Source organism: Lagenorhynchus albirostris, chromosome 7, assembly GCF_949774975.1.
Source record: "Lagenorhynchus albirostris chromosome 7, mLagAlb1.1, whole genome shotgun sequence".
Lineage (NCBI taxonomy): Eukaryota > Metazoa > Chordata > Mammalia > Artiodactyla > Delphinidae > Lagenorhynchus > Lagenorhynchus albirostris.
The window spans coordinates 95,110,027-95,118,994 of record NC_083101.1 but is presented as its reverse complement, the minus strand read 5'-3'; positions in this window follow the sequence as shown (position 1 = coordinate 95,118,994).

Genomic DNA, 8,968 nt, shown 5'->3' with positions numbered 1-8,968 from the left:
AACGAAGAGTAGCCCCCACTCATCCCAACTAGAGAAAGCCCGCTCGCAGCAGCGAAGACCCAATGCAGCCAAAAGTAAATAAATAAAATAAATAAATTTATTTTAAAAAAAGAGCAAAGGATCCTGGGAAGTTGGGAATTTTACCACTGCACAAAAATTCAGCAGTTTAGTAAACAAGAGGGGAGAACGGATATTGGGTAGACCACGAACAACATCTGGAGCATCAAATTTGTAATATTTTTATATCTGTGTAAAAGTCTCATCTATCTTTTTAACAATATCTAGGATATTCATGCACATTTATGGCTTCATATGAATTTTAAAATCAGATAGTTAATTTCCATGAAATGTATTAGTTAAGAACTTGATTGTTATTCATTGAATTTAGAAATGAAGTTTGGGAATATTTCCCTATTTATTAAATTTTCTTCTAATCATCCAGTAATATTTTACAGATTTCCCTGTATAGCTCTTCCACTTATTGCATTAGATTTATTCTTACAGATATTAAAATTCTGCTGCTGTTTATAATTTTTTCTGTTACAGTTCTGTAATCGGTTATGGTCATCTAAGAATGTTATTGCTTTTTGAGATTCATCTTGTGTCTGGCGGTCTGATTGAATTACCTTATTGGCACTGATAGCATGTTAGTTGACATTCCTAGATTTTTTAGATAGAAGTCACGTCATTTGAAAATCATACCGTTATTTCTTCCTTCCTGATGTTTATACATCTTTTTGTTTGTTATTACTTTAACTAAAACCTTCAGCATAATGTTAAATAGGACTAGTAACAGGCCACCGTTTTGTTTCTGATTTTAACCAGAATGTTCTGATATCTGCTGTAAACTTTTATTAGGTACCAGGTTTAGGCAGTTTTCTGCTATGACTAATTTTTCCAAACTATGCTTTTTTTTTTATCATAGTGTTAATTGAATATAATATGGAATCTGACTTTTAATATTATACTGTATTGAAAAATTTGACAGGTATTTTTTCTGTTTTTGAAACATTCTCCATTCCTTGCATACATATTTTATTTTAAAAACTTAAGAATTTTCCATCTATACTCATAGGTAAGCAATATTGACATATAAATTAATATTTCTGATGTTCTTTTCCTGTTTTGATAACATATTTATGCTGTTGGCATAAAATCAGATATTTAATTTTTATCTTTGTTCTGGACTGAATTGTATTCTCCCCTCAAATTCATACGTTGAATCTCTAACCCCCATGTGATTGTATTTGTAGATAAAGACGTTAAGGATCTAACTAGGGTTACAATTCATAAGAGTGGGGTCTAATATTATAGAACCAGTGTCTTTATAGGAAAAGAAAGAGATACCAGAGCTCTTTCTCTCTGTTTCTGTGTACATGCACAGAGAAAAGTCCACGTGAGGACACAGCAAGAAAGTGGACAACTGCAAGCCAGGAAGACATGTCTCACAGGAAACTGAATTTATTAAGACCTTGATCTTGGACTTCTAGCCTCCAGAATTGTGAGGCTATAAATGGCTGTTTTTAAGCCAGCCAACATGTGATATTTTGTTATGGCAGCTCAAGCAAACTAACACGATCTTTTTTCCTCATCCCCCACCCCCTCCTTCCCCTCCCACCCCCTCCTCCTCCTCCTCCTTCTTCTTCTTCTCCTTCTTCTTCTTCTTCTCCTTCTCCTTCTCCTTCTCCTTCTCCTTCTCCTTCTTCTCCTTCTTCTCCTTCTTCTCCTTCTTCTCCTTCTTCTCCTTCTTCTCCTTCTTCTCCTCCTTCTCCTTCTCCTTCTCCTTCTCCTTCTCCTTCTCCTTCTCCTTCTCCTTCTCCTTCTCCTTCTCCTTCTCCTTCTCCTTCTCCTTCTTCTTCTTCTTCTTCTTCTTCTTCTTCTTCTTCTTCTTCTTCTTCTTCTTCTTCTTCTTCTTCTTCTTCTTCTTCTTCTTTCTCTCCTCTTTTAGAATATAGGATAATATTTTTCTATTCCTTGAAAATTTGATAGAGTTCATCTATAAAACCATTTGAGTAATATCTATTTTAGAAGATATTTGACTTATTTCAAATTCTCTTTTGATTCATGATCTATTTGGTTATGCCTTTTGGAGCCAAGTTAAAAGCAAATTAGAGCATTTTAGAAAATTGTTAATTTTATTTGTTTTTAAATGTATTGTTATAAAGCTGTATGTTTCATTATCCTGCAATTTTAAATCTCCTCTGTTTCTGTTACCATGCTACCTATCATACCATTCCTTTGCTGTGTCTTCTCTTTTTTTCTTGATCAGAGTTATACAGGATGTGTCTATTTTATTACTTTTTTCAAAGAATTACTATACTGGGTTGAATGGTGACCCCCCCCCCAGAAAATATGTTCATATCTTAATCCCCAGAACATGAGTGTTACTTTATTTGGAAAAAGAGTCCTTGCAGATGTAATTAAGAATGTTGAGATGAGGAGATCATCCTGGATTATCTGAGTGGACCCTAAACCCAATGAAAAGTGTCTTTATAAGAGAAAGACAGAAAGATTTGAGGCGAAAGAGGAGAAGATTCCAACACAGAGGAGAAAGTGATATGAAGACAGAGGCAGACATTGGAGGGATGTGAACACAAGCCAAGGAAGCTGAGAATTGCCCATAGCCACCAGAAGCTGGAAGAGTCATGGAAGTATCCTCCCCTACAGCCTGCAGAGGGAGTGCAGCCCTGTCCACACCTTGATTTCAGACTCCTGGCCTCCAAAACTGTGAGAAAATAAATTTCTTACAATGTTCTAAGCCACCAGTTTAATGGTAATTTGTTACAGGAGCCCTAGTAAACTAACACAATTATCTTTTGATTTTTAATATCAACTCAATTTTTCTTCCAGTTTTATTACTTTCTGCCTTTTGTTTTACTTCTTTTGAATTTTTATCAGTATTTCGTTCTAAGTTTAAAAAGCTCAAAAGGTCAAACTTAACCTCATTTTCCTAAGGGTATGTATTTTTATTCTGTATATCAATTGGAAGATGTAAAACTGTGGAGCTGACAAAAGAATCGAATTCCTTTATTTCTCTAAACACAATGTAGCTTAACAAGTTCTCCATATTCATGGCTGAGTAAATCTTTCACAAATCAATGACCAGGGATAAGATTTCACCCAGGAAACATGAGAAACTACAAACATAACATAGATTACATACTTGGAGGGCACTGAATGTAGAAGTTCCCAGGCATGAAAATGATGAAAGCAGTTTATTCATTGCTCTTAGAGTTACACAGAAGGAATTGGATTGCAATGTAATGTTTAATTTCTATTCTAAATCTTTCTATATTGCCCATATGCTTAAGATGGATGAGGCATTTTTGCAGCTTTCAGGATATAAGAAAAATAGTACTATTGGATTTATGACGCTTTTCAGAGGGTGCCCAATGCACTCACACCATATGCCATGCATAATGAGCCAGATGCTCATTTTTTATTTCCTTGTTTAATAGCTACAGAGTCAAGTTCTGTTTGCTGGGCTCTGGCACATACATAGTTCAGAACATTGAGTAATTTCTCCAGGGAAAACCCTTGAACATGAGGAGATAAGATCTAGTGAGTAGGTGTTCCCACGTCCTGTCCTTCAAGTGGACAATTCTGGTTTCATGAGATGTCTGTTAATAAACAAGCCCCATTCCCCAAGGCAGTAACCTCAAAAAAGCACCTTAAGTTGAAGTTACTTTCCTCCCTGTATCACTCACCTCTTTCCCTCATTTTTGTTCCTGGGATTACTTCTCAAACTACCTACATATAAATCCATGCCTCAGACTCCACTCAGAGTCCTCCTGGCTCAGATGTGGTTTCTCAAAAATGTTTCATGAATGGAGTATACAAAATCCCAGTCTCTCTACCCTTCTCCCCTACCCTTCCCAAGATCTTCCAGTTCACACAAAAACCTATATAATAAGAATGTTCATATCAGCTTGTCTGTAATAAGCAAAAACAGGAAACAACAAACGTTCATCAACAGAGAAATGGAATAGAAGTAACACTGTGATATATCTATGCAGTAGAATACTACTTATCAATAAAAGGAAATGAACTATTGATATACACAACATGGAAGATCTCAAAATAATTATACTGATAAAAGAAGCCAGAAAGAAATTTGTGTGATTTCCTTTATATAGATTTTATAAAATATGAAGAATCTACAGTGACATATTTTTTTACCTCAAAAAATCTTTTTTTAAAAGCAATAAATCAGTTTTTTAAAGGCCAAAAAACTGCTGTGCAAAATAAAGCCACAAAGCCGCCCCTGGTAGATGATAGGTTCAGAATGAATCTTGAAAAAGATTTATAAGAAAAAGTGATGAGACTTATCAAAATGACACAGGAACCACCCTGAAGGATCTCCTAAGGGCCCCAGTTAGAGCAATTTAAGCCACAAAATAAATAATAGTATTGAATAGAATAAAATAAATATCCATACATTCATACTGATTTCATTAATTAAATAAATAAAATCAGGAGAAGAAACAGCACTTCCTTATAGAAACTTAAATGCCATGTTTGCCTCTGAATCTCCTAGCAATTAGCATGATGCTTTGTACATCGAGGACGTTTAATCAATATGTGTTGAATGACCAAATGGAGTAGAAGAAAGAGTTCCACTTACTGAGAATTATGATGCTTTTTTTTTCTTTTTTTCTTGAATTATAATTAACATGCAATATTGTATTAGTTTCAGGTATACAACCTACAACACTTTTATGCATTATGAAATGATCACCACAATAAGACCAGTTCCATCCACCACCATACAAAGTGTTACAATATTATTGATGCTATTCCTTAGGTGTACATTCACATGACATTTATTTTATCTGGAAGTTTATACCTCTTCAACCCATTCACCTATTTCATCTATCCCTCCACTCCTCTCCTCTGGCACCCACCATTTTGTACTCTGTATTTATGAGTCTTTTTCAGTTTTTGTTTTGTTTCCTTATTAGTTTTATTTTTTAGATCACACATATAAGTGATATCATATAGTATTTGTTTTTCTCTGTTTGACTTATTTTGCTTAACATAATACTTTCCAGGTCCATCCACGTTCCTATAAACGACAAGATTCCATATTTTTTATGGCTGAGGAATATTCCATTTTATATATATTATATATATATATATATACATATATATTATATATATAATATATATATACACACACACCACATCTTCTTTATCCATTCATCTATCGATGGACACATAGATTGTTTCCATGTTTAGGCTATTGTAAATAATGCTGCTATGAATATTGTGGTACCTGTATCTTTTTCAATCAGTGTTTTCATTTCTTCAGATACATATCCAGGAGTGGAATTGCTGGATCATAAGGTAGTTCTACTTGTAATTTTTTGAGGAATCTCCATACTGTCTTCCATAGTGACTGCACCAATTTCCATTTCCAATAACAGTGCACCAGGTTTCCCTTTTTTGCACATCCTCACCTACAGTTATTGTTTCTTGTCTTTTTGATAATAGCCATTTTGACAGGTATGAGGTTATACCTCATTGTGGTTTTGACTTGCATTTCCCTGATGGTTAATAATTTCAAGTGTCTGTTGTTCATCTGTATGTCTTCTTTAGAAAAATGTCTATTCAGGTCCTCTGTCCATTTTTAAATCAGGTTGTTTCTTTGATATTGAGTTGTATGAGTTCTTTGCATATTTTGGATATCAATATCTTATCAGATATATCATTTGCAAATCTCCTTTCCCATGCAGTAGGTTGTGTTTTCATTTTGTTGGTGGTTTCCTTTGCTGTCCAAAAGATTTTTAGTTTGATGTAGTCACATTTGTTTATTTTTGCTTTTGTTTCTTTTGCCTTAGGAGACATATACAAAAAAGTATTGCTAAGATTGATGTGAAAGAGGTTACTGCCTATGTTTTCTTCTAGAGGTTTTATGGTCTCAGGTCTTATATTTAATCCACTTTGAGTTTATTTTTGTATGTGGTGTAAGAAAGTGGTCCAGTTTGATTCTTTTGCCTGTAGCTATTTAGTTTCCCCAACACCATTTATTGAAGAGACTGTATTTTCCCCATTGTATACTCTTACCTCCTTTGTCATAGATTAATTGAAAGTATGAGAGTGGCTTTACTTCTGGGCTCTCTATTCTGTCCCATTGATCTATATATCTGTTTTTGTACCCGTACCATACTGTTTTAATTACTATAGGTTTCTAGTATAGTTTCAAGTCTGAGAGCAAGATAGCTCTAGCTTTGTTCTTCTTTCTCAAGATTGCTTTGGCAATTTGGGATCTTTTGTGGTTCCATACAAATTTTAGAATTGTTCGTACTATTTCTGTGAAAAATGCCATTGGTATTTTGATAGGAATTGCATTGAATCTGTAGATTTCTTGGGATAACATAGACATTTTAAAATAATAATTTTTCCAATCTGTGAACATAGTTCATCTTCCCATTTATTTGTGATGTTCTTCAATTTCCTTCCTCAATATCTTATACTTTTCAGAGTACAGGTCTTTCACTTCCTTAGTTAAATTTACAGTAAGTCCCCTACATACGAACAAGTTTCATTCCAAGAGAATGTTCATGAGTCCAAATTGTCGTGAGTCCAGCAAATTTAGCCTAGGTCTCCAATCAACACAGTTGACCATATAGTACTGTACTGTGATAGGTTTATAATACTTTTCATACAAATAATACATAAAAAAGAAAACACAAAACTAAAGAAAAGATTTTTAATCTTACAGTACAGTACCTTGAAAAGTACAGTAGTACAGTACAACAGCTGGCATACAGGGGCTGACACTGAGTGAAGAGGCAAGAAGAGTTACTGACTGGAGGAGGGAGAGGAGGTGGGAGATGGTAGAGCTGAACAACGAGCAGCAGTAGGAGATAGAGGGCAAACTGCTATTTCACTCACACCTAACATCAATGCCCAGGTTCTTGTTCCTTGTTGGATTCAATTCTATCTACCCTCTTGAAAAAACGATCCAGTGATGTCTGGGTAGTAGTTCTTCTTTTCTCGTCATAGATGACATTGTAACACTGGATTGCATTCTGAACAGCTGCTGTAACTTTCATGTACCATTCTACATTCAGGTCTTGCCCCTCAAAAACTAACAGTGCTTCCTCAAATAAAGAAAATCCCTTTGCCATTTCCAGCATTGTGAATCTCTTTGGTTTTTCAGTTATTTCTTTTTCCTCTTGTCTCTCTTCGTCCTTTCTCTGGGCACATACACATCTTTGAAATTTGCTACTTGAAGGTTCCTCTGTAGGGGACCTACTGTATTCCTAGGTATTTTACTATTTTATGATGTGATTGTAAACGGGATTATTTCCTTAATTTCTCTTTCTGATAGTTCATTGTTAGTGTATAGAAGTGCAACAGATTTCTGTATATTAATTTTGTATCCTTCCACAACTTTATTGAATTCATTTATTAGTTCTAATAGTTTTGGGGTAAAATTTTTGGTTTTTTGTTTGTTTTTTTTTTTTACATATAGGATCATGTCATCCACAAATAGTGACAGTTTTACCATTTCATTTCCAGTTTGGATGGCTTTTATTTCTTTTTCTTGCCTAATTGTTGTGGCTAGGACTTCCAATACTATGTTGAATAAAAATGGCAAGAATGGGCATCCTTGTCTTGCTCCTTACCTTAGAGGAAAAGCTTTTAGCTTTTAACCATTAGGTAAGTTGTTAGCTGTGGGTTTGTCATACATGGCCTTTATTATGTTGAGTTATGTTCCTTCTATACTCACTTTGTTGAGAATTTTTATCATAAGTGGATGTTGAATTTTGTCAAATGTTTTTTCTACATTTATTGAGACGATCACATGATTTTATCCTTCATTTTATTACTGTGGTGTATCACATTTATTGACTTATGGCTGTTAAACCATTCTTGCATCCCTGGAATGAATTCCACTTGATCATGGTGTATTTTTTTTAATGTATGGTTGAATTCTGTTTGCTAATATTTTGTTGAGGATCCTTCATATATTTGCATCAGGAATTTTGGACCATAATTTTCTTTTTTTTTTTTCCTTTGGAGTTTTGTTTTATATAATGGTAATACTAGCCTCATAAAATGTGTTTGGATGTGTTCCTTCCACTTCAGTTTTTGGGAATAATTTTACAATGATAGGTATTAACTCTTCTTGAAATGTTTTGTAGAATTCACCTGTAAAGCCATCCAGACCTGAACTTTTATTTTGGGGAAGTTTTTTGATTACTGATTCAATTTCATTTCAAGTCATTGGTCTATTCAGATTTTCTATTTCTTCATGATTCTGTCTTGAAAGATTGCTTATTTCTAGTTTATCTATTTCTTCTAGGTTGTCTAATTTGTTGACATATATTTGTTCATAGTATATTTTTATGATTCTTTGTGTTTCTGTGGTGTTGGTTGTAATTTCTCCTCTTTCATTTCTGATTTTGTTTATTTGGACTCTCATTTTTTTCTTGATGATTCTGATTAAAGGCTTGTTGATTTGTTTGTTTATTTTTTTCAAAGAACCAACATAGTTTCATTGATTTTTCTTTGTTTTTTTGCTTATATCTTTATTTCATTTATTTCCTCTCTGATCCTTATCATTTTCTTCCTTCTACTAACTTTGGACTTTGCTTGTTCTTCTTTCTCTAGCTCCTTTAAATATAAATTTAGATTGTTTATTTGAGGTTTTTCTTGTTTCTTGAAGTAAGCTCGTATCACTATGAATTTCCCTCTTAGAACTGTCTTTGCTTCACCTCGTAGATTTTGGACAGTTGTTTTCCATTTTCACTTGTCTCAAGGTATTTTTTGATTTCTTCTTTGATTTCTTTGTTGGCTCATTGATTGTTTAGTAGCACGTTTTTTAGTCTTCATGTGTTTGTAGTTTTTCCCATTTTCTTCTTATAGTTTATTTTAGTTTCATACCATTGTGGTAGTAAAGATGATTAATATGATTTTAATCTTCTTAAATTTATTGAGTCTTGTTTTGTGTCCTAAC